The sequence below is a fragment of the Rhea americana genome, unplaced genomic scaffold (genome assembly GCF_003343005.1).
Source record: "Rhea americana isolate MKP2758 unplaced genomic scaffold, rheAme1 scaffold_128, whole genome shotgun sequence".
Classification (NCBI taxonomy): domain Eukaryota; kingdom Metazoa; phylum Chordata; class Aves; order Rheiformes; family Rheidae; genus Rhea; species Rhea americana.
The window spans coordinates 1,920,634-1,942,210 of NW_028185350.1; the positions used below are offsets into that span (position 1 = coordinate 1,920,634).

Below are 21,577 nucleotides of genomic sequence, written 5' to 3' on the forward strand. Positions count from 1 at the left end.
GAAATAAAAAAGAGAGCGTGCTGCTGTTTGTCACATGCAAAGAACTGATGGTTTATTATTTTGGCCATCACATGTGCTTTTAAGAGGACTCTTCTACAGGATCTTTTTAACATCCTTATGATAATTATAGTAATTATTTACACCTAACAGTTATCATGGACCCATAAAAGTATCCAAATAGATTTTCATCTGTCATAACACAGTAAGTCATCCACAAACAGTCTCTCTGCACAAGAACATCCAGCTCTACAAAGTACACCAACAAAACCTGCTTTAAAACTGTAGGTATTTAGTTTCASAAAGAGCCTCAGCAAAACCAACAGTTACCAGGTGCCTAAGGATAAATCCCAGGCCCTGCCATGCTCTGGTCCTCGGCGGACCATGCTAAGGAGGACCATGCTAAGGAGGACAGTTATTCCTGCTGTTTCTTCTCAGGATAGAGACTTCATTGAAGGGGGCTCATAGAGGGCTACGCACTCCTCTAATCCTCAAGTAAATCCATCTCTGCTCAAATAATCATTTCTGGAGTCAGAAATACTGTATACCATTCAAGGGACAGGACTGATGGAGGCAGTGGTATAGTATTTGTTGGGGGAAAAAATGCAAATCTGAGAAATGGCCAGTTTGCAGTTCTATATTCAGACACGGAAGTTTAACGAATACTGAGTACGTGGCCCCTACAACAGCACTACTGTGCCAAAATATAGAGCTATAGGCTTAAGAAAACAAACATTCACCGCTCTCAGCTCAGAGGTGTTACCTGGAGCCCTCTACAGCTGTAATGTACTTTGTCCCTCCGAGCTACTGAAAACAAGTGTGTCCACACTACATAATACAGAAACTAATAAAATGAGAAACAGAGCAACATGTTCAATGTCACTCAAAGAACACAGTAACCAAGACTAGCTCTCCACATCCACAGTTTCTAAAGCAGCATGTTGCTTAAAAACAAAACACCCTCCCAGCACCACCACCACCACTCTGAATGATCACCAGCTGCATTTTTCACTGATCCATCTACCACATGCCATTGCCATAGATATCAGAAGCTATTTTTCTGGCCAAAGATCTGAATAAAAGCAGATATGTGTACCAAATTAATATGCGTATGCAACCTTTCCAGAGTATTCATTACTGCAGCTCCTCAAGCCTACAAGCGCGAGCGGAGGTAGTCATCACTACGCAGCCCTACAGCCGGGTCAGTGCTGCGGAGCTAATTCCTCCATCCCACAAACACGTCCTYAAATACTCTCCGAAAGGGTTGGCCCAGCCCAACGCTACACTAAGCTCCTGGGACTGGGCAAAGCCTCTCGGCTTGCTCGTATCCTGTTGGGTTCGGACCCCACTGCTAAGCAGTGCAGGAATGAGTGTTGCTACACATAAACTGAAAAAGAAACTATTTTAGCAGGCATCTCGCTCTGCTTCCTGCCCCAAGGCCACCCTCTCTGCCCRGGCGCACAGGGTGCAGCACCCCTGCCGCAGCACCGGCCCGGTCTCCTCCACGCCGCTGCTTCGGTTTTGTTTGGCAACTGTGTTCCATGACTGTTCGAGGATCTCCAGGGATTTCGCATTGCTTTTTCTATTTTAGGAACAGATAGGCACACAGAAGCTTCCACCATCCTCTCAGCAAGTTCACTTAGGGAAAAGCACAAATGCAGCAGTTATCCCAGAGCTCAATTATGCTTTACAGATCTCTGCCACAACAAGCAGTCGCACCCTAGGAGGAACGTATACAGTGTCAGGGTCACAATTTCAAATTTACTTCGCTCCTGACATTTCCAGCATTCTTTTCTGAATGCAATTCAACAGAGAAAAAAATATATTCTACTTGGAAATGCATATGCACAAATTTAGCTAGTTAAAATTAAAAAAAGAGAGAGAGAGAGAGAGAGAGAGAGAGAGAGAGAGATAAAAGCTTGAAAAGGATATCATTTCATCCAGCCCCTCTCCCAACAGCTCCTCTGAAAAAAACTAGCAAGGCAATTTATTCTAGTTCAATGCCTCTTCCTGCACCAATTAGAATACAAGCTAGTAAGRTATGTAGTTTTGAAACAGTGCTGTCTCGACCTCACCCCAAATTAATATTACTACAGTTACTATGGAGAATGAAGATTGTGGACACTCAGAGCTTATTGATCTCTAAAAGGTATAAAGGTAATTTCACTTTGGGATATGCAGAAGGCAAAGAAAGTTGTTTTATTACTGCTGTTTATTCTGAGAGCAGGATGGATTCCTCTCTCCAGCTGAAGCGGTTCAGGACAGGCTTTCCACGTCACATACAACGATCAAAAAAATCTCATTAAAAAACAATCATCAGCACATCAGTAAAGGAAAGAGATGTGCCTAATGGTCTGGTACACAGTAGCTCAAGAGAGAAAACATTAAGTAAACTCTCTGTAAGCAGCATGATTCACCTAGAAAGTCTTACAACACCTTCAAAAAACCCAAGTGTTGCACACAGTAGTCAAAGAAGGGAGAGGAATAAAATGTAATAGTGACTGGATGAACGGAGAAGGGGACAGAGACATTGAGGCAGGCGCTGAAGGCTGCCTTCGCTCCCTTCAGCTCTTCTTTTTCGGGACTTTAAGACACCAGAGAAGGCTGTTTCCACTGCAAGCAATTTCATTATGCAATGAGTGTGCTCACACCACGTTCACCCCCACCTGCTGCCTCTTGCTACGTTAGCACAAGTCTCACGTGCATGCACACGTGCACATGTTCCCAAAATTATATTAAACCTTCTGCCAAGCAGRCGAGCATCACTGCCCTCGGTTACAATGCCAATGTTTTGAGGTGAAGTTTTGGCATAGCCCAAGGAGATTGCCTGTACTTGCACTCCCCATGGTGACATTTGGGATTCTAGAGTACAGCTCTGCAGTTATTTAAGCAGCTTTGCCCAATCTGGATACAACTTAACTGCAATATATATATCCCTCCGTGTCTACGACCTATGTACACCTCTGTTTAGCAAGGCACAGAAATCATCGAGGAGCCCAAGAGAGGAGGCTTTTATTAGCATTTCACAAACTGCTTTCAGCAATATCCTCCCTCACTTTCCATCACGCCAGCACAGTCATTCGTACCGCTCCACGCTATCTGCATCGAGAGGCTGGTCCAGACCAACAACACAAAAATGCTTGATTTTCTGACAGGTTTGTTCCCCCAGCCCCATCCCACATCCATCCATGCAAACCACTCAGTGCTGTGAGTGGGGAGACAGGAACGAAGGGCCAGAGCTGGGCACTGCCCGGGCCAGCGCTGCCACCACACACCTCTTGGATGAAGCCATCAAGAGCATCCCCTGCTGCAGATTCAGCCGCCCTGGCTCTGTTACAACTTCCAAGAAAAGTGATAACTTTAGGCCACCATTTATCAAATTATCACAAATGGAGTATCTCCTCCTGAAGCGTATACACGTTTATTTTCTCTCTATAGGTAGGTTCTTGCGTGGTACTAAATGCTCTGCAGGCAACCAGTAGTCTTCCAGCTGCACCTTCAGGAGACAACTACACTTTCCTGTGACTAGTTAGCATTTCCACCTCATGCTAATTCAATGTACTTTGACTAGTAAACTAAGAAAATAATTGCTTTGCTGCCAATACGCTACTGTGTAAGACARCAGGCACAGACTAACTCTCGAAGCCAGTATTTAAGCCAGAGACACCTTGCATTMTCCAGCTCACGGAGCAGACTGTTGAGGAAGAAAAAGAAAACCCACAGTGACTGACTGAACATAAGAAGTGATAAAACCATAAAAGATTGATGAATTGAAACAATTGCTTTGCTTTAAAAGGTTAAAAAAAATCAGAATTAAGACTGAAATTACATCTTAATCTACTATGCCTTCATTCATGTTAAATAAGAATATTCAGCACTTGGAGACTCTTTCACTAACTGGATAATGGATCAGTCAAGGTCTGTGATTTCAGTATTAAGCCTTATTTTCCTGGGATTTATCWGGTCAAAACAGGCCCTTTGCTTTAATGCAGATTTTTGGCCTTTAGCTGCTTTAACCAAAAGAAAGTTCTAAATTAATACAGAAGAAATGCCTCACTGGGCACTAGAATCTAGTGTTAAAAAATTAACTCAGCTTTTGARCAGATAACGCTCTGGAGGTCAGCCAGGAGCTAGATAATCATAATTTCAGTTCTAATTAAAGAGAGATCAGCAAATGCAGTCACTTAAGAAATCACCTGAAATAGTATATGCAAACTGCCAGGCACATAGCCTTCAGTATACTTGCCTTTTTTTTTTTTTTTTTTAATTTTGTGAGTCAAAGAATCAATATACAGTTGTAACTGTGACACTGGCTCTCATTTTAAATAATCTATGCTTAAATTTAATTTTCCACTTGAAATTACTATGGCAACTAATTTCACTACTGTGTCCTAGGCACATGCATATTCCCAGCGGAGTTTTAAAGCGCTAAGACTTAACATTGCAGAACACTAAACCACAAGGGAGAAAAATCTGTTCGTTAACAAAACATACTCAGTGTCCTCCAGAAAACAAAAAAGAAATAAGGTTAAATTCCTCCATATGGGACTAATCTTCCTACAGACAAAGAAAGCAGGACCAGCCTCCCAAGACCTGGTGGGTCCCCTTAGAGAAGCAGGGAAGTAGATGCTATGCAGAGCATTTTACAAGACATGTTGCCAGTGCAATGTGCTATGCCACGAACTATGAACGTAACAGAGAAGTCAAGCAAAGCAGTGCTTCCAGACAACTGAGAAGCTYTTAGCAAAAATATGGAAGGCACTTGCGTCTGTTGTCATTTCCAGTAATGACAAACTAAGGTTGTAAAAGCCACGAGGGATACAGGTAAGAAATTATTAACAAAGCTTACGTTAAATTCTCTGGCCACAGGACTAGCCGATGGGAACATCTAGATTCACAGAATCACAGAATCAGTAAGGTTGGAAGGGACCTGTGGAGATCATCTAGTCCAACCTCCCTGCTCAGCAGGGTCACCCAGAGCATGTCAGAGCTCTAGGTGAGCTCTAAAGACTAAAGACTCACGTGATCTAAAGACTCACAYGCCCCACAGGAGAAAGATGTTACATGAGGAGGGCAGAAAATTATTAAGTACTGGCCCAATTTCTGCAGAAAATGCCTAAAGCATATTAGTTATTACACACCTGCACAAACCCAGAAAAGGGATGGGAGCGCAGAAGGTAGCACCTCCACATCTGCGCTCAGGGACGGCGGGGCACCGGCAAGAGAAGCTCAAGTCAGAGGTGTAACTACAACGAGTCGGAAGCAGAACAACGGCAGACAAAAYGCACTTGTTACAAGATTGGGGGAAACATGTACTGGGAGCAGTATTTTCAGCTGCTCACACCCTGCCAAAGTCTAAATCGACTGTAACCACACAGGAAAAAGACCTGAGGGTCAGACAGCTCCACAGAAACATTGCTCGGTGTGCAGAGACAGCCAGAAGGGCTAAACAGAAAGCTAAGCCTGAAGTACYAGTACCATCAGAGCAACGCGGGATCAGAGATTCACTGTTATCCAAATACTGCACCCCCATCTATATTCCTACTGGAAATAAAGTAGAAAACAAACAAGTGTTAGATGCAGGGGAGAACATCTACATGAAGATAAACTGAGAATGAAGCCAAACTGAAAATGAAGCTAGTTTACATAGGAGACAGATAGAAGGAGCAATGATGCATTAAGCAAAATAGCCAAAAGAACCTAAGACAAGGCCCTCCTTCCTCTTCCACTCAGAGAGGAGCTAGCGGGAACAAATGAGACCAAGAAATAACAGGTTTTAGCTTTAAAATACAACTAATTCAGGTAGATGGACATAAAAATATAGATTCACACACAATATAGAAACACAACCTTTTCAAATATTTGTAACACTGAATCCAAGGCTCTGCAGAACTAAAAGGTCAGAAAATTATAGCAGGAAAAAGAGAGCATTTCTATGTCAGGTCGTAAGACAACCTGGGACTAGCATTAGARGAAAAGCAAAACCCATTTGCTTTACAGATGGGCTGTTTTTATTCTGCCCGCTCAATGGGCTAACAATCCTGCCTCAGAGAACATGGAGTTCAGCACCGTTCACAGTCGGACACAAGATTAGGAGACCCCAGGTCCCTCTGCCGCCAGCACCTGCACACCCTAACTGCTGTCCCACAGTTATTTTGGGCATTCACTTTTCTCGGCAAGAAACAGTCAGAATCCCACCGTAATCCAGCATGTTTACTGTTTATATTGTCTTGGTTTAACAGCATAGTAAGTTCTTTACTTCATAGCATAGAGGTTCTTCACATCAAAAAGACTGCGTTTGCATGTACCATCTGAATCCRAACTCATTGATTACCTGACTAGTAATGAAAACAGCTGTTTTAAGGCACCTTTACWGCTCCTGTTAATGTTATTTGTGTGAAATATTACAGCTCTGCTTTGTACAGTCACTTCAGTGTACTCCAGCAATGTTTAGAGTGAATAACAGATGGAGATAGGAAACGGCTCAAGAGTCTTTTCCTTCATTATTTCTGTCATACACTTCTGGGGCAAYAACTTTCACATACTCAAGGAAAGAAAAAGATCACTTCTTCCTTTTGTAGCTCTGTTTTCATCTAACACACAAATTCCAGCCATGCTTTCTAAGACTCCTCAGAGCTGTCAAGCTTACTCCAAGGATGTTCTGGGAACTAGCATTATTATTTGAAGTTGGTTACCTTGGATAATACACTGATGAAACCACCACCTAAAAGCATAACGTGATCCCAAATTCCACCGCTAYCATAGCAGGCACACAGGGCAGCAGCTCAGTCAGTAGCGGTCCCTATTTACTGGTCCCCACTGGCAAACGGGTACATCTGATGACGGCCAAAGCTAAAGCAATAAGAATTCATTTGTGTCCCAGTGCTCGCACAGTGATTTCATAATTCAGTCTAAACAATTTTCCTACAAATGATGCCCAATTTGGAGCAAAATGCAGAAAGAAGCTGCACTGCATCACTGATGAGCAGGGGCGCGCTGGATCAGCTGCACGCAGCACGGACGGGTCTTCGCTGCAACAGGCCAAGTTTCTCACCGGCTTCCTTGAGCAAGAGCAGAGATACTGCAAAACTTCACGTATACAAAATATGCAGATACAGCTGCACCATTCTTCTGAATTAAAACACTGCAGTTTGAGTAACTAAAACCTAGTAATTTCTGAAGACAAATGTTTAAGCACCACTTAACCACTTAAAAGATTTGTTTGGATAGACATTCAGGTAGAATTGCTACAAGTTAACCTTTCCGTGTGAGCAAGTCTTTCATTGGATGTTTGCTTATTTATATTCTGTGCTGTAACAAGGTTTTCTTTAGAGAAAAAAGAGGGAGACCCAGACAACCAGCTATGGTGGGGTATCCTTAATTTTACAGAGCTCGACTTTGATAAAAGCTTCTCATTTTCTATTAAAAAAAAAAATCCTCCAATAAATTTTTCTGTAAACCTTGCCAGAGGCAAAAATCAAAACCATCTTTGAATACTACAGTGTAACTTCAGTGTCATAAACTAAACTTAAATCTCATGCAATTAAGACAAACTCTTCCAACAGAAAACAATAGTCTTTATGCTGAACAAAGCATCTAAAGTTCATCCATATGACCTTGATGTCCTACTTGTTGCCTTTTTAACCAAGTGAAAAAAACGCCTAAATGGAGATTAAATAATGAGTTTTTTTTTTTAATCTAAGATAACTAAGCCCAACTGCTACAGTAAAGGTTTCATCACTCCTAACTTCTTTGCCAAGAATATTTCCCCCTGCAAGCAATGCTGTTGGACTTGAACAGACTGACTGATTTAAGTTCTGCTTTCTATTAAGTATGACAAAAGTACTTTTCCTACCGTGACTGCTGGATAAAACTGCTGTTCGACCACATTTCATTCTATTCTCTGTTCGTATTAGATAAGAACAGCCCAYAAAGCCAGATCTTCATCTGTTTGGGTATGGATACTCAGTATAATTTCCTCTAAGAAATGAATCTTATTTGTGATATTTGGATCTTCTAAGGCAACCACAAAAYTCTTCAGAAACAATCTAATTTTTTTGTCCAAGTAAATTTTACAAAYACCTCTGCAACCATTCTTATTTCACTATTACAGTTTCTTTCCCACGTARTATTTTACCATTAATAATCAATGATCCATTAATAATTCTTGGTGAAGAAAGCATGTGTTAGGAAGGAGAGCAGGAAAGGATTTTGTGGAGGGTTTTTTGATACGTTTGATACAAGAGATCTAAAATTCTGCATTTGCAAGTGGGAGAAAGGGAAATATTTTACCTGACTGGAAGTATTCTCATGACAACTTTACCATCCTGGGTTGGACTTGCATTATAAATAAATTAAAAGGTGGATTTCTATTTATTGGTGAAGGGTGCAAAAATTTAACAAGGCCACTCTATTTTTTGTACTAGAACTTAAACAGTTAAAAATCAAAGTCCATGGGAAGGACTCCATATGGATGCCTGTTAATTCAAAATCCCTGTTAATTCATAACTCCAAATATAGTAATCTCAAAAAACACAAAGAACAGGACACTTAAAGCAAGCAAACAGGCACCAACTTACTCAACTCAAATGCTGGTATGTCCTTTTCCTTCCTATTCCCTGAAGCAAAGCTCCTGCCTGCCTCCCTACGCTAGCTTAGAAAAGTTTCCCCTTTTATGACATGTTCTGTTCAAGAGCCTTAAACATTAATTAAGCCCAACAGTCTTCGGAGATGTTAGCAAAGCTATAAAAAGGTTTCTGAATTGAGTGGCTACTGAAGGAACTGGCATCTGATCAAATTTTCAAGAGTTGTGCTGCCTGCTTTATGAATAAATCAGGGAATTAATCAGTTTTTGAAAGTCTCTAGCACTACTGCAGCTCTCAGTGCCTCCTACACATGTTAACAGTCCTATTTCGTGGATGCAGAGTCCAAGGCATGACGAAGCAGAGGGGATATCAGTGGCAAAACTGTGAGAAGAGTCTAATCTAGTACCTTAGGCAAAAAGGTTATATTTTTGTCAAACAAATGTATATATTTGGCAAGAAAATAAAAATTGACTGAAGTACTAACAAAAGATAATTCCRTCATTTCTAAACACTACAGTGTCTAAGCGATGAATGTTTTTATCGTGCAGCAGTTTCTCAAAAGTAACCTAGCTTGGAAGTCCCTTCATTTTGTTCTCATTAATTTTAGGGACAGTTTTCTGAGATCTATGTGAATGGTCGAGGAAGCTTTCCTACAGTTAGGGTCACATTACCACTCATTAAAAGCACGAATAATTCTAACATCACCTAATAAACTCATGACAGTTCAATATTTCACTGTATGGTATGTCAGCCCCAAAACTCAAAGGAGTGCAGAGAATTCACAGATAAAAATCAACTGTACCACGGTCACTGGAGGACAGGAGCACCTAGTCGCTCATCTGCGACTGGGTGACATCTGGATTACTAGCGCAACTATGAATTTTACACACGCATCTTAAAATTTTAAAGCTGTTACCTGCAAGGATAGCAATCCTTTAGGGGAAGGACTATACATGGTCTGTTAGAGCAAATAACCAGTTTTGTGATTGTATGTTCATATTACCAAAAAGTTCTGCTTTTTCTACCAGGAGTGTTGACTATGGGAGATAAACACCACCTACTATTTGTATATAAATAGAGCTGATCGTTCCTAACCTAGACAACTTTTCAGTGTGCTGCAACTTGGAAAAAAAGAAACCCCAGTGAAATAGCCACAGCAAGTACAGTGAAAAACAGAGCAAACACAAACTTTGACCACTTGAAATTATGCATATAGAAGCCATTAAATAAGCACAACTACATTTTTMTTTGTTCAGAAACAAACTTGCACAGAGAATGGGTGAGAGCATGAAGAGTTTACACAGCAAACCTACACTGGGTTTAAAATCTCTCTCAAAAGCATGAAGTCAAACAGAGGAACTGCCTTTTCCCGATCTTGTTCTGCTAAGGAAGTGCAATGCAGCAGCAAGGTTCAGTCCCAGGCTTCCCCTTTTCCACTGCACGGCAGGGGCACAACACCCTTCCCCGCTCCGCTCACAGTAGCGGCGATGGGTTTGGAACCGCCAATTAGGTCTAGCTTTGCAAAGTCAGCTGCAAATGTAACACTGCAGCTTTCTGCCAAAGCAAACAGCTGATGCTCGCTCTTCTGTAACTACAGAAAAGCCTATTTCTGCAATCTAGACAAGCCGTTAGTCTGTGTAATAGGTTGAAGGACAAGCACTTGAGAGAGACATACGCTTCTCCCATGAAAAAACCCCAGTAACAATGTTACTCCAGCCTTCCTTGGACATTTCACTGTGTACCCAACAAGAGAAGGTGTACACTGCTCATTCAGTGTTTCTAAACATAAGAGCTGATCTCCTAATAACCTTGCCTCTAAGGAAATACCAGCCACTGAGAAAGTCCCATCAGTACACTTCTGTTCACTTTTATATTGGTTACTAACACAAGGATGAGCAACCTCCCTAACCTTATAAGCCCCGTGTTCGAACCTGCGTAAGACAGAGCAGGAAGGCAAATACCACACGTCTGGGACAACCAAGGGACCAAATTTAGGGGCTATTTCACAGGAAGGAGATGACAGCACCTCTGGAGTCTTCAACTTCTGCTACCCAAAGGAGCTGGGTAAGGCATCACCATAGACCCTGGCATCCTAACAGGGCGGCTGCCCGCGGTTCAGCTGCTTCCCGAGTCTTAAGTTTTCCTCTCAGCAYGTCAACCTTTGCTTAGCCCTGGAAGAGAGCAAGCCTTAGGGCTCTTTGGGATTTGAAAGCAGGTCTGAAGCACCTCACCGCACCACTCAGTGCACTGCAGCACCTCCGTGAGGCTTGGGGCCTTTCCAGGGCACCTACTGAGCCTCCAGGCAAGACCTCCCTCCGCATGGGAATCCAGACTTCCATACTGCAAGGACCAGGCAGGCCAGCTTCTGAACCAGCCGGCCAGTTTTAAGTGAACAGTGCAGCTACTAACTCTTAGACTTTGCAAGCTGCAGCTCCTTATCTTRCATGTTCAGCTTGCAAAAGAGGCACTCCCTCAGATATCCGTTCAAACCAGGTCTGTGCTCTCCTCCTCTGCCTCCCTCTCTCATTCTGCTCCTTCAGATGGGAAAACAGGAAGGATTTCTGCTCCAGGATAGGAATCTCCATCATCTCCAGCGCAAGTAACTCCTTTTCTTGTCCCACTTCGCAGTGAAGTGCGAAGACTTCCCAGCTGGGCATGGCTGCCGGGCACCTTAAYCCCCTCCTCCCTGCGGTACTACACACCCCTTAGCAACTGCAGTGAGTATAAAGCTACGCAGTATTTATTTTTTGGTCCTTCAGAGCCTCATACTCGGGAGTCTGCTGTCAGCCGTGGAGTACTTGCAGAGCCATTGCCAGTGACGTGATCTAGGTCTGCCAAGAGTTTTGGGCTTGGGTTGCTCCTGAGTTGCATCTGGCTCAAGAGTCCCTGGTGTTCACCCCAGAGGTTAGAGGAAGAATTGAGGGTCTCAAAAACAAGACAGAACAAAAAACCTCCCCAAACCAAGCAAAACAAACAAAATGGACAGGGGGAGCAATGAAGCTGACTGTGAGGACTAAATCCAGAGCCAGACCCTGTCAACAGAGTAAAAAATGAAACTTCAAAGTGGAAATTCATTCAGTACTACTGTACAAGTGCATGAGGCACCCTTTACAAAGATTTCACTCACAAATCCTCACGAAAAAGGGAGAAACAGTAGTGGTGTGAATCAAGATCATCCCCAAGGTATTTCTGGGTCCTCAACACTCAGTTGTTTTTATGGAGACTCCAGGAACTACCATAAACAGTTTGAAAGCATGTAGCATCTGCCACTTCTAATATGAGTCATGTTAAGAAATTCCCCTATATTTTCTAGGAACCAGTTCAGCAGCCAATGACTGAAACAGTGATCAGACCAGAGATCATGCATATACTCACAAAATTGAAGAGTAATGTTATCTATCAGTAAACATACATTACTTCTGACATACTGACAGCAGATTTCAAGTAAGAGATTACAATTAGACATGGTATTTTTGGATAACATTGCCAAGTTCAATTTAGATGCATCATAAATTTAGTTGAGATGCATTAAGGACAGAAGAGACTTGAAGAAAAAAAGAACTAATTTAAGTATGTTGAATGGATTTGAGGAAGGAAAATAAAACACAGCAGTATTTCAACATTTTGCAGCACTTGCTTGTATTTTCAAGTTGCATCATTAATTGTATGATCTCTTACCAGGTCTATCCCTCCAGAAGCTTTAAATAATCTCTCCCCTACCCCTAGGCCTCTCTTTACCTAAAACTATGAGGAGCAAGTTCTCTCTCTCCTTCCAGTTTCTCTCCACTCAGCAATTACTACCCTAGCACACACCTCCTCTCCAACAGGCAGACTCCTTCTGCAGTCCTTGATGTCTTGCATCACCCTTCCCCGCACTCTGCCAGCAGCTCGATGCGTTGGAAGGCACAGCCTGCTCAATCTGTCCTGCCTCCTGGAGACTTGGCCACTCCACGCAAACCTCTCGGATCTACAGCAGCAAGAGCCTCTAGCCTGGCCTCCTCTCATCTGTCCTGAACTTAAAGCATCCCGCACACATTGGCCTTGTTTACTTTCTGACCTGTGCTCCAGGCTTGAGACTGGTCAGTCAAAACAACACAAATTTTAAAAAAGTAGGCCAAACTACCAGATGACCTTCTAGAGAAGGAATGCAATTGCACCAACAACACAGAATTAATTTCTGAATATAATAGCAACTAGGACAAACCTTTTGTTAGAGACAAATGCAAGACCAAAGCCAAACTTTTATTAAAGTTACTTTATATGGTTTTGACCAATTTCAACATTTTTATTCAATGATCAATTCTATAAATGTTACACTGCAAAGAAACTGGAAGGATACAGAATTCCAATGAAGTCTCACAGTCTCGGAGTGCTGGTTGCACAGTTGAAGTTAAGATACATTTTTGTTTTCTAATCTGATAACCAGAGCTCAAACGTTCATGTGCAAGCAGCAAACTAATAACACTGCCAGATAAGGCCTCAAGCTCCTAGAATTACTGAACGGTAGTAGTCTCACCTTCAGCGAGTACAACGTGGCCTTCTTGAATTACCAGGACTCTGATAAAAATCCAGCAGGACAAAAGAGAAATTCCACCTCACTTTTGAGCAGCTGAAAGTTACATCCTCATGTCTGAATGGAGCAAACTGAAAAAAAAGCTGTGAGACCCTAATCCATTAAGTTGAACTTCTTGGAAGAAAAGTTGCTACCAAAACCACTGAGAGAAGAAAAATCACTATTTTTCACCCTGCTAGCAACTGTAGAAAGGGTTACAAACTGTAGTATTTGAATAAAAAAAACTATATGCTATCCCAGTAACAACTGAAAAGGAGGAGTTTGGTCTTACAGAGAATTATCTCCCAGACTTGCACAGGCTCTGTCCAATCATGGACAAGTCATTAGTTCTCTTTTAAGTCAAGACACTTTCTGTAAAATGGGAACTTCCTTGTTCTTACTCTGTATTTGCAAAATTTACTTTGAATATGAATTTCTCTGAGCAAGAACTTAAAAATGTATTTGCACATTCCCTAGCTAGATGCGGCATGACAGCTGGAGAGTCTTTTAATGCTGTAAAGTAGAAGTATTATATCAACAAAGACAGAGGTAAGTACCGCTACTTAGTACTGGGCTGTTGAAAAGTGCCCAATTAGCACAGCAGCATAGCAATGTGAAGTGCAAGTTCAAAGAAGCAACAGGAAACTAACTCTATTATAAAGGGAAGTTCCATACTCTCACACTCGATTCTGAAATCAATAGTATCAAGAAGCCATCTGTACCACGCAATAAAGCTGACTGGAAAATACACACACTCTTCTCCACACGACTCCCTAACCAGCATTAGATGTAGCCTAATATGTTTTTTTTCAGCTGTTATGTTTTCCTTAATAGACCTCTAATCAGGGAATATTCACAGCTGTCATCACCTGATGTAAAATAGCTTCAATTCTTAACAAATATTTCCAATAAATGAAGGATCTACAATGAAGCACCAGATCACTGCAGCAGGCAGCAACAAATAAAAGAAGGAATTGACCTGCAAAACAGCAACCAGAGCTGGTTTTATTTCTGAAGGATATTAACAATTATATTGGTGTATCTTCTCTTTTTAGATGTTGTGTGGCTTCTAATTGCAAAGCAGTATTCATTCAATCCAAAAAGAAAAATCAAAGATGTCAACACAGTTCTAACAATAAATCCAATATCCTGTTACTAGCTGCAATTAGTATTGCATTGCTGAGATGAAGATACAAAATCTGAATATCATAACCAACATTTGCATGCATGTAATATGTAATCCCACCCAAATCCCAGGTCCCTCTTGCTTAGGAACAATCTAAATTCAAATTATCTAAAGCAACAGAAAACTGCATTAGATGTAGGTCCTAGGCATGACAGGGCAAAAATCTGCCCTAACGTATTTTAAGTTATGCTATAGAAAGCATGAGTGAAAAAACAGAAACAGACTTTTCAAATAGATTTCTAGGAGTTGAAAGAAAGGTAACACATAGCTGCCACAGGATGAAGGCTATCTTCTCCTTTATTTTTCAGGCAACAGCACTTGCATGCATTTCACCTTTCTAGTAAAATGTTACCTATGCATAAAACGTGTAAGTATACCAGTATGTATAATATAAGCACAATTATGTCAATTATATAAATGTGCTTGCAGTACTCTGGATTCTCTCCTAGACAAGGAAATAATAAAACTGTTTAAGTACTTAGTTGTCAGTTCATATGGGCTTGTAAGTAGTTTAAATGTCTTACGGAGAAAAGTATACCACTACTATTCCCTCATTGAGGAGAACTGTATGAATTGATGTTGTAAGACTGACAAGGTTTAAGATTCAGCAGTGTCTCCAAATAACGAGGACTGCTAGGCACATTAGAGCATATGGGAAAGCACAGCACCTTTTGTGTTCAGTCATCATCAGAAGTTCCACCTGGTGAACATTTGCAGGACACATGCAATGAGCTGGTTATCTTAATTTAATTCTCAATTCACAGTGTTCACAAAGCGGAGCATCCTTGAGGTGTCCTTACTTGATGCATTAAGAGCTCCGCATTAGACTCTCCTCAATTCAGCATAAAACACTCAAAATTCTAAATTAAATTACACAAACAGAAACCAGGAATCTTAAACTGCARCTCTCTACCTTCACCTACTCCAGATGAAGGAAGGATCCAAAGATACTGTTATCTGTTCTGGTATTGGGTCAATATATAGATTTTAAACTGCTCTTTTCCACAGAGCATGATTCAGCTCCCCTACTATTCGCATGCAGAACACATGCAACATCGAAATATTTCTTTAAAAAGAAAAAATAACAAACTTTCAAGTATAATTTGCATGGATCTTTCACTTTATAGATCACCAGTTCTCAGCCTTGTGTATCATTCTCTACTTCAGAGCTGAATACTAGCACTGACATTTTAAACCAGTGTTTTAAAAAATGTTTGATGTAGTTTACTGCTATTTGAGTACGACTCAGGCATTGCCATGGTATGTTAAGAAGAACAGAAGTTTGTATTTCACTATTCTTATCAAAATTTGCATTCTCCCATGCAACTGCCAGTATGTCTATTTGTCAACCTTCCTCTTCCCAGCGACCCCCCTCTGTAGTGCTGAGAACCTGGAATTCCCGAGTGAGAAAACCAAGCCCGCAGCCTGCAAGGCACTTAGCAGTTCTCCCTAGTGAAAGGTGGTATGTGGAAAAAACAGCACGGTGAAAATAAAGAACACAGCAAACAATTATCCCGCAACTTGCCATGCGCTTATTGATTAATCAACTACTATACTGTAAACATGACCAGCGAAGTTCATGCCAGCAGAGCATGAAATGGTTTCCAAATCTGTAATTGAAATGTCAGTATCAACCTTAAGAATTAATCGATCAGCTGAGCGCTGGAAGCCTCGCCACTACGCAAGAGCAGAACTATTAGGGTGTTTCGTCAAAGATGCGCCAATATTCTAGAAGCACTAAGGGAAGTATGAGCAGCAGGGCCATTTCATGACTGAATGATTAAGACATTTAACCATTTATTTTATTTCAATCATTTCATTAATTTTATAGTCCTTTCAACGGCAGCCACATACATTAAGCACAAAGACCGAGGGGAAGAAAAACAAGCTCGATAGGGGCACCCTGCCATGCAGCATTCCCAGCACACACTCCAGCAGCATCCTAATGCCTCACATCCTTCACTCCCTGCCAGAACAGACCAATCTTCGTCAGAAAGCAAGCTAAATCAGCAGTCAAAAACACAAAAATGTCCTGTAAGTCTCAGGCCAACCCAAGACAAACGCTAAAGAAATCCAATAGATTTTAAAGGCTACAGAGAGCAAACTGTCTTTCAAAAGTCTATACTGCCTTCCAAAACAACGACAGACAGAACACATGCACTTTAAGCACGAGGAACAAGATGACCAGCCTAAGAGCACTGTATCAGATTCATCTGAATTACATTCAACAGCCAAAACCAGTATGTAATAGTTAGAATTAATTGCAAGCCAACAGCTGTTTTAGAGCTGATTAACTAGTTAAACATATTTCACAATGAGTTTTATTTGTTTACTGCTATGCAYTTGTCCTTGAAAGTCTGGGGGGTGGGGTGAGGGGCAGTGAGCTGGGGAGAGAGGAGCTGGGGTAAACTCATTCCCAGCACAGATAGCAGAGGTTCTTCATTACCTACTGCAAATTTTACGCTTCGACAGATAAAATTGGCAGCCTTGCATATAGGTCCAAGATTTCCATTTCAACCACTAGAAGTTTCTTGATTGAACATAGTAAATGCACCATTTGCTACGTAAATGGTAGGGAGGATAAAATTCTAAAGCCGCTGCTGAGCACAGTGGAATATGCCCTCACTGCTACACAAAGATGCTGGGAACGCTACAAGGAAATCAGGTACCATTCAATGCACTTCTGCCTCTATTGGCCAGGATATTAGCAACAGAACGTGTCTTTTTTTTTTTTTTTTTTTTTACCTCTGTATGTCCATTCAGAGCTGGTTTATGCAACTGGTAATTGAAAGCATCCACCATCAGGTCTTTCTCATCTAACATCAGATACTGTAGATCTCAGTGTAGCGTCCTAAGTAGGGGGGGAAAAAAGTGAAATAACCATCTTAATAAACAAATTTGCACAAGGAATGAAGAGTACTAACATGAGCTCAGTAAGTGAACTGGTCTTGGGGGAAGAAAAGAGTCAGCAAGAGCAGCAGATCCCTCGAGGTCAACATGAGGGGAGATGTTCTGCTAACAGAGAAAACTCATATCCAGGATACACCCAGCCTGTTGACAGAGGAAATCTTGCTCTAGATCAGAAGTTTTCAGACTTTCACAGCCAAACTGAGTCAGCAGAAGACAGTTTAAAGCAGTATAAAAATCATTTCAAAACACACAGTTTAAGATTAAACAAGGACAAAAACTATATGCCCTGGTACCCCAATTTGGCAGCGTTTCCCTGACATGTCAGCTACCCATTGCTTATTAAATGTTACCACAAACCGTATCTACCTCCACTCTTTCACTTCTGAAGTTCTAGCAGCTCACCTTCCCCTCCCCGTCCTGCATGCAGGGAGCACTTCAGTTACTCTGACCATCTCTCGTTGGAGGCTGGAGTGCACTACCYGCTGCAAAAGCAGGCACATACTACTGCTGCATGTGTCCTACCTACCCGACAGGCAGAGGACTTCCATCTACAAAAACACTTCCATATTTTTAAAGGATTTTATTAGAATAACCAGTATTAACACTTAGCAATGTGCACGGCTACCAAAACCCAGCAACTCCAAATCAATTGCAGTCATCAACAGTATCTAATATGCAGGGGGGAATCAGGGAACCAGGAAAATATCATTCCATGTGTTTAGAAAATTTGTTATATTTAACAGTGCGTATTTAGATCAGCCACCTTGAAGCAAAAAGCATTAGAACATTTTCTTCTGCCAGTGTGCTGATAGCACACGAAGAGTTTTCAGAAGGCAGATATTTTAGGTCAGTGCAGCAGAACAGACTGATCCCAGGGAGGAAAATTTACCTACTGTGGCAAAATAACATGGGAAGGGCAAGTTCATTCATCCTCTATTCTAAAGAGCTTAAAATGGAAACATTTTAGACATCTCTTCTCAAGCGAGGATGAACAACCGAGCAACAACAACAAAAAAAAGATATGAATCACCATCACAGTGAGTGACTGGAAAACACACTGATGGAAACTGATGGTATCTTCTGCCTCTCCATCCTACCTATGAAAAAGTCCTCATAACCACATTGATGCATGTTCTTGCATGGAAGGAGCAAAACCATATCCACTGTTCTTTCTTCTTTTCCCTCTGATTAAGCTTCTATGTTTTCCCAACCACAAAAGTTGACCTAGAAGATCTTACTTTTCCTCGCAATCCCTACTATGCCAATAGCCTTAGCTACAGGAACCTAAACCACAACTATACAGCTGCAGAAATCAACAGTAGGTAAGGATGTGTCACATCTACTTCTGCATCACAGGACATTTAACATTTTAAAGGTTTAATTAACAAAATTGGCGCGAGGAACTTATCTGTGTTTAGGTGCATCTTGGAAGGAAAAAAAAAATAAAGATTCTTAGCAATAAACTAACAGCTTCATTTGCCAAGCATGCTGAAAAGAGATTCACATTTACAATGAGATAATTAGAAGCTAAAAATAACCAGGCAGCTGCAATTCCTACCTTATGCGGCCAGGCAGAAGTGCTTTGCTCCCCCCTCCCCAGCACACACACATGCACTCACTTCCTCCTTCATTGCAACATCGCACGCTGAACTTGCTGCTCACAGGGCACAGTCCTGCCCAGAAGATTGGGTCACACCCCAGCAGTTACATAAAGGGAGCTCTCAGCGCAACTGGTTAAAATAATAATAATAATAATAATAATAATAATAAAATCAATTTACTCAACTTCAGTTTTACTTTTAATTTAAAATATTTTGAAACTAGAAAAGTAGTAGTTTTAATTTCTGAGGTTTGCTCATTCTACCTGGATGGCTCATGTAAAAAGAAAAAAAAATCACTTTACAGCATGAGCATGCTGTTTGTCCTGCTGCTTTGCCAATACAGGGATCAAATCCTACCTGACCACAATCTTTTTAAGGAGGACATAACATTTGGGGTGTATTTGGTCTTCACTTTTTCTACTTAAAAYATAAAAAGGGAACATAGTGATAGTGGGTGAGGAAGAGAAACACAAACAAACAAAATCAGAATAATCTTAAAGTGAAAGTCAGTTGTGCCACTTTCAAAAGCTGGTCCTAGATACCACAGCAAACACGCACAGGAAGCAAAGACCCTCCCAAATCTTAGCAAGTTTCCAGCAAAAAGGCAACGTGTTCTTCTCTGACCTGCCTTCTCTCACGAAGAGATGGCATGTGTGCACCTATGAACAAGAAAATTCTACAGCGCAGACATTGCTTTTCCCCTCAGAAGAGGGGTGAAGGCAGAATAAATCACAAATGACAGTTATTCATAATATTTTGTGCTCTACCGTTGCCCTGACACTAAAAAGAATGAATTATAAACCCACTTAGACCAGGTGATGGCTCCAGGCCACACAGCTCGGGCTAACCCAGCTCAGGATGACACTACCTGTTGGGCACAGCAGCCTGGACAGTCTCGTGCCCACGCAGTAGTAACCAAGATCTTCCTATGACATGTAAAATGCAGCTCCTTGGCCTCTAGTTAATCAAAGTGCAAGAGCCTGGTTTTAAACACTCAGTTTAACAAAACCTCCAAGATAGTTGCCCCAACCTGGACAAGACCTCTGGTGACCGGAAGGAAAGCCATCTGTTTCATGAAGCCAGCCCGAACTTTGCAACAGTTTCTTTAAATTAATCCTTAGTCAGGGGGAGCGCGTTCTGCCTACATCCCCCTTCCGCTAATAGTCCCTGCGAACACTTACGGTTCTGCTACGTTTGCACCAGGAAGTTCCTTCTGCCAGGCACCAAAGATGCAAGAGATGCTCTTCACRCACACGCTCTTAACCATTTCCAACCCAGCTTCTCAACAGCAAGAATACAAAAATATAGGATATAGAACAAGTTTCATCTAGATACTCGGTGTTGAGCTAAGCTTTGCAAGGGTTCTTCATTTATGAATGACAACATAAATTAAGCCGTCTTCTTTGGTAAAGGCCACTRGAAAGACAGAGATCATAAATACAAAAGTTTTTTAACTTTCTCTCTATACACCCTTGAGACTCTTGCCACAACCTCTCTGACAACAGCTGCAAACGCTCTCTAGATGAGGAGGCCCTGCCACTAGAAGCCAAACGTTCTTTAATTCAGATATTTTATTCTTTACACATTCGCTACAAATTCCCTGGATGGCTTTGAAAGCCAGGTGCATTTAGTAAGGCTCAAAAATGGTTCTGCTGTGCTGTACTGCTTACCCAAGCTTTCCCCCATCTATACTGAGTTGATCTTTTTTCTGAAGCAAATTTCTTCTTCTAATTTTGGGCTCTTGGTTATAAACTCCAGGTAATTCTCACACTTCTRCAATGCCTAGGGCTTAATATTAAGAAATAGCTTTTTACCTGTCACATGATTCCYGTCATACAGTGCCAGGACCTAACACTTAAAAACGCCATTGCATGTCCAAAGCACTAAATAAAAGTCTGTTTGGCAATATGTGTTTGCTAACTGCCATCAACTTCTACTCGCTATTCACAATGCTTCGGAGACAAGCACCCTGTTTTGTTTTTCTACTACTTATGGCAGAGGTATTTTTCTTTATAGGCTATAAAACGTCTAACATGCACCAACACACATCAGCTTTTCATAAAAAAGGTTTTCCTTGTTTATGTTACAATACAAAATTATATAAATAAATAAATTTAAAAAACCCTCCAAGATTCAAGTAATATATAACGCTCCAAATTTTGGTTCTTAAAAAACAAAACACTTTTTTTTTTTTTAAAAAAAAAAAGTGAAATATGACTTAAAGGAAAACCTGTTAAGTTTGATTTAAAGCTTCCACTGTAGTTTGCAGCCAAAGTCTGCAGAAATGCTGCTCAACCAGACTAACCTTCAAGAAATAGAAAGTGAAACTAGCTAATTTACTCACCAAACTTTACTCTGTGCTGTGGGTTCTTCTCAAAAGAAGGGGGGAGAAGGAACCTCAGTATAATTTAACAGTACTGTTCCTAGAGTAAGGGGAAATCTCCACCTTCCAGTCCTAGCCTCATTGCCCATCTCTTCCTTCCTGCCCCAGGACCACCAAACAGGCCAGGCAAAATGTTTTTTTTTTACAGCTGGATCAGTGTCCTAATCTGCATCACCCTCTGGTAACCCCAAAGTTTGTGCCAACACAACTTAGTGGAGCAAAGGAAAAGCTAGAGAATAACAGTAGCTTCTTTTTTCAGCAGTAACATCAGCTTGAAATTCATGTTAACTTAGTCTTGTGATTTAAAATTCACAATTCATTTCATGCCCTCAGAATCCTGATTCCTAGCTTCTGAAGTCATGT

The 21,577-nt window shown here is 41.2% G+C and overlaps 1 protein-coding gene across 3 annotated transcripts in view; it reads right to left on the minus strand.

The window, feature by feature from the left end:
- TAOK3 (TAO kinase 3) overlaps window positions 1-17,167 on the minus strand; it is an 81,363-nt gene extending 64,196 nt beyond the window's left edge. For all 3 annotated transcript variants that reach the window (XM_085326161.1, XM_085326162.1, XM_085326163.1), the window contains exon 1: window positions 17,066-17,167. The gene's annotated coding sequence lies outside the window, so the exon portion shown is untranslated. The remainder of the gene's footprint in view (window positions 1-17,065) is intronic.
- Between the last annotated feature and the right edge of the window lie 4,410 nt (window positions 17,168-21,577).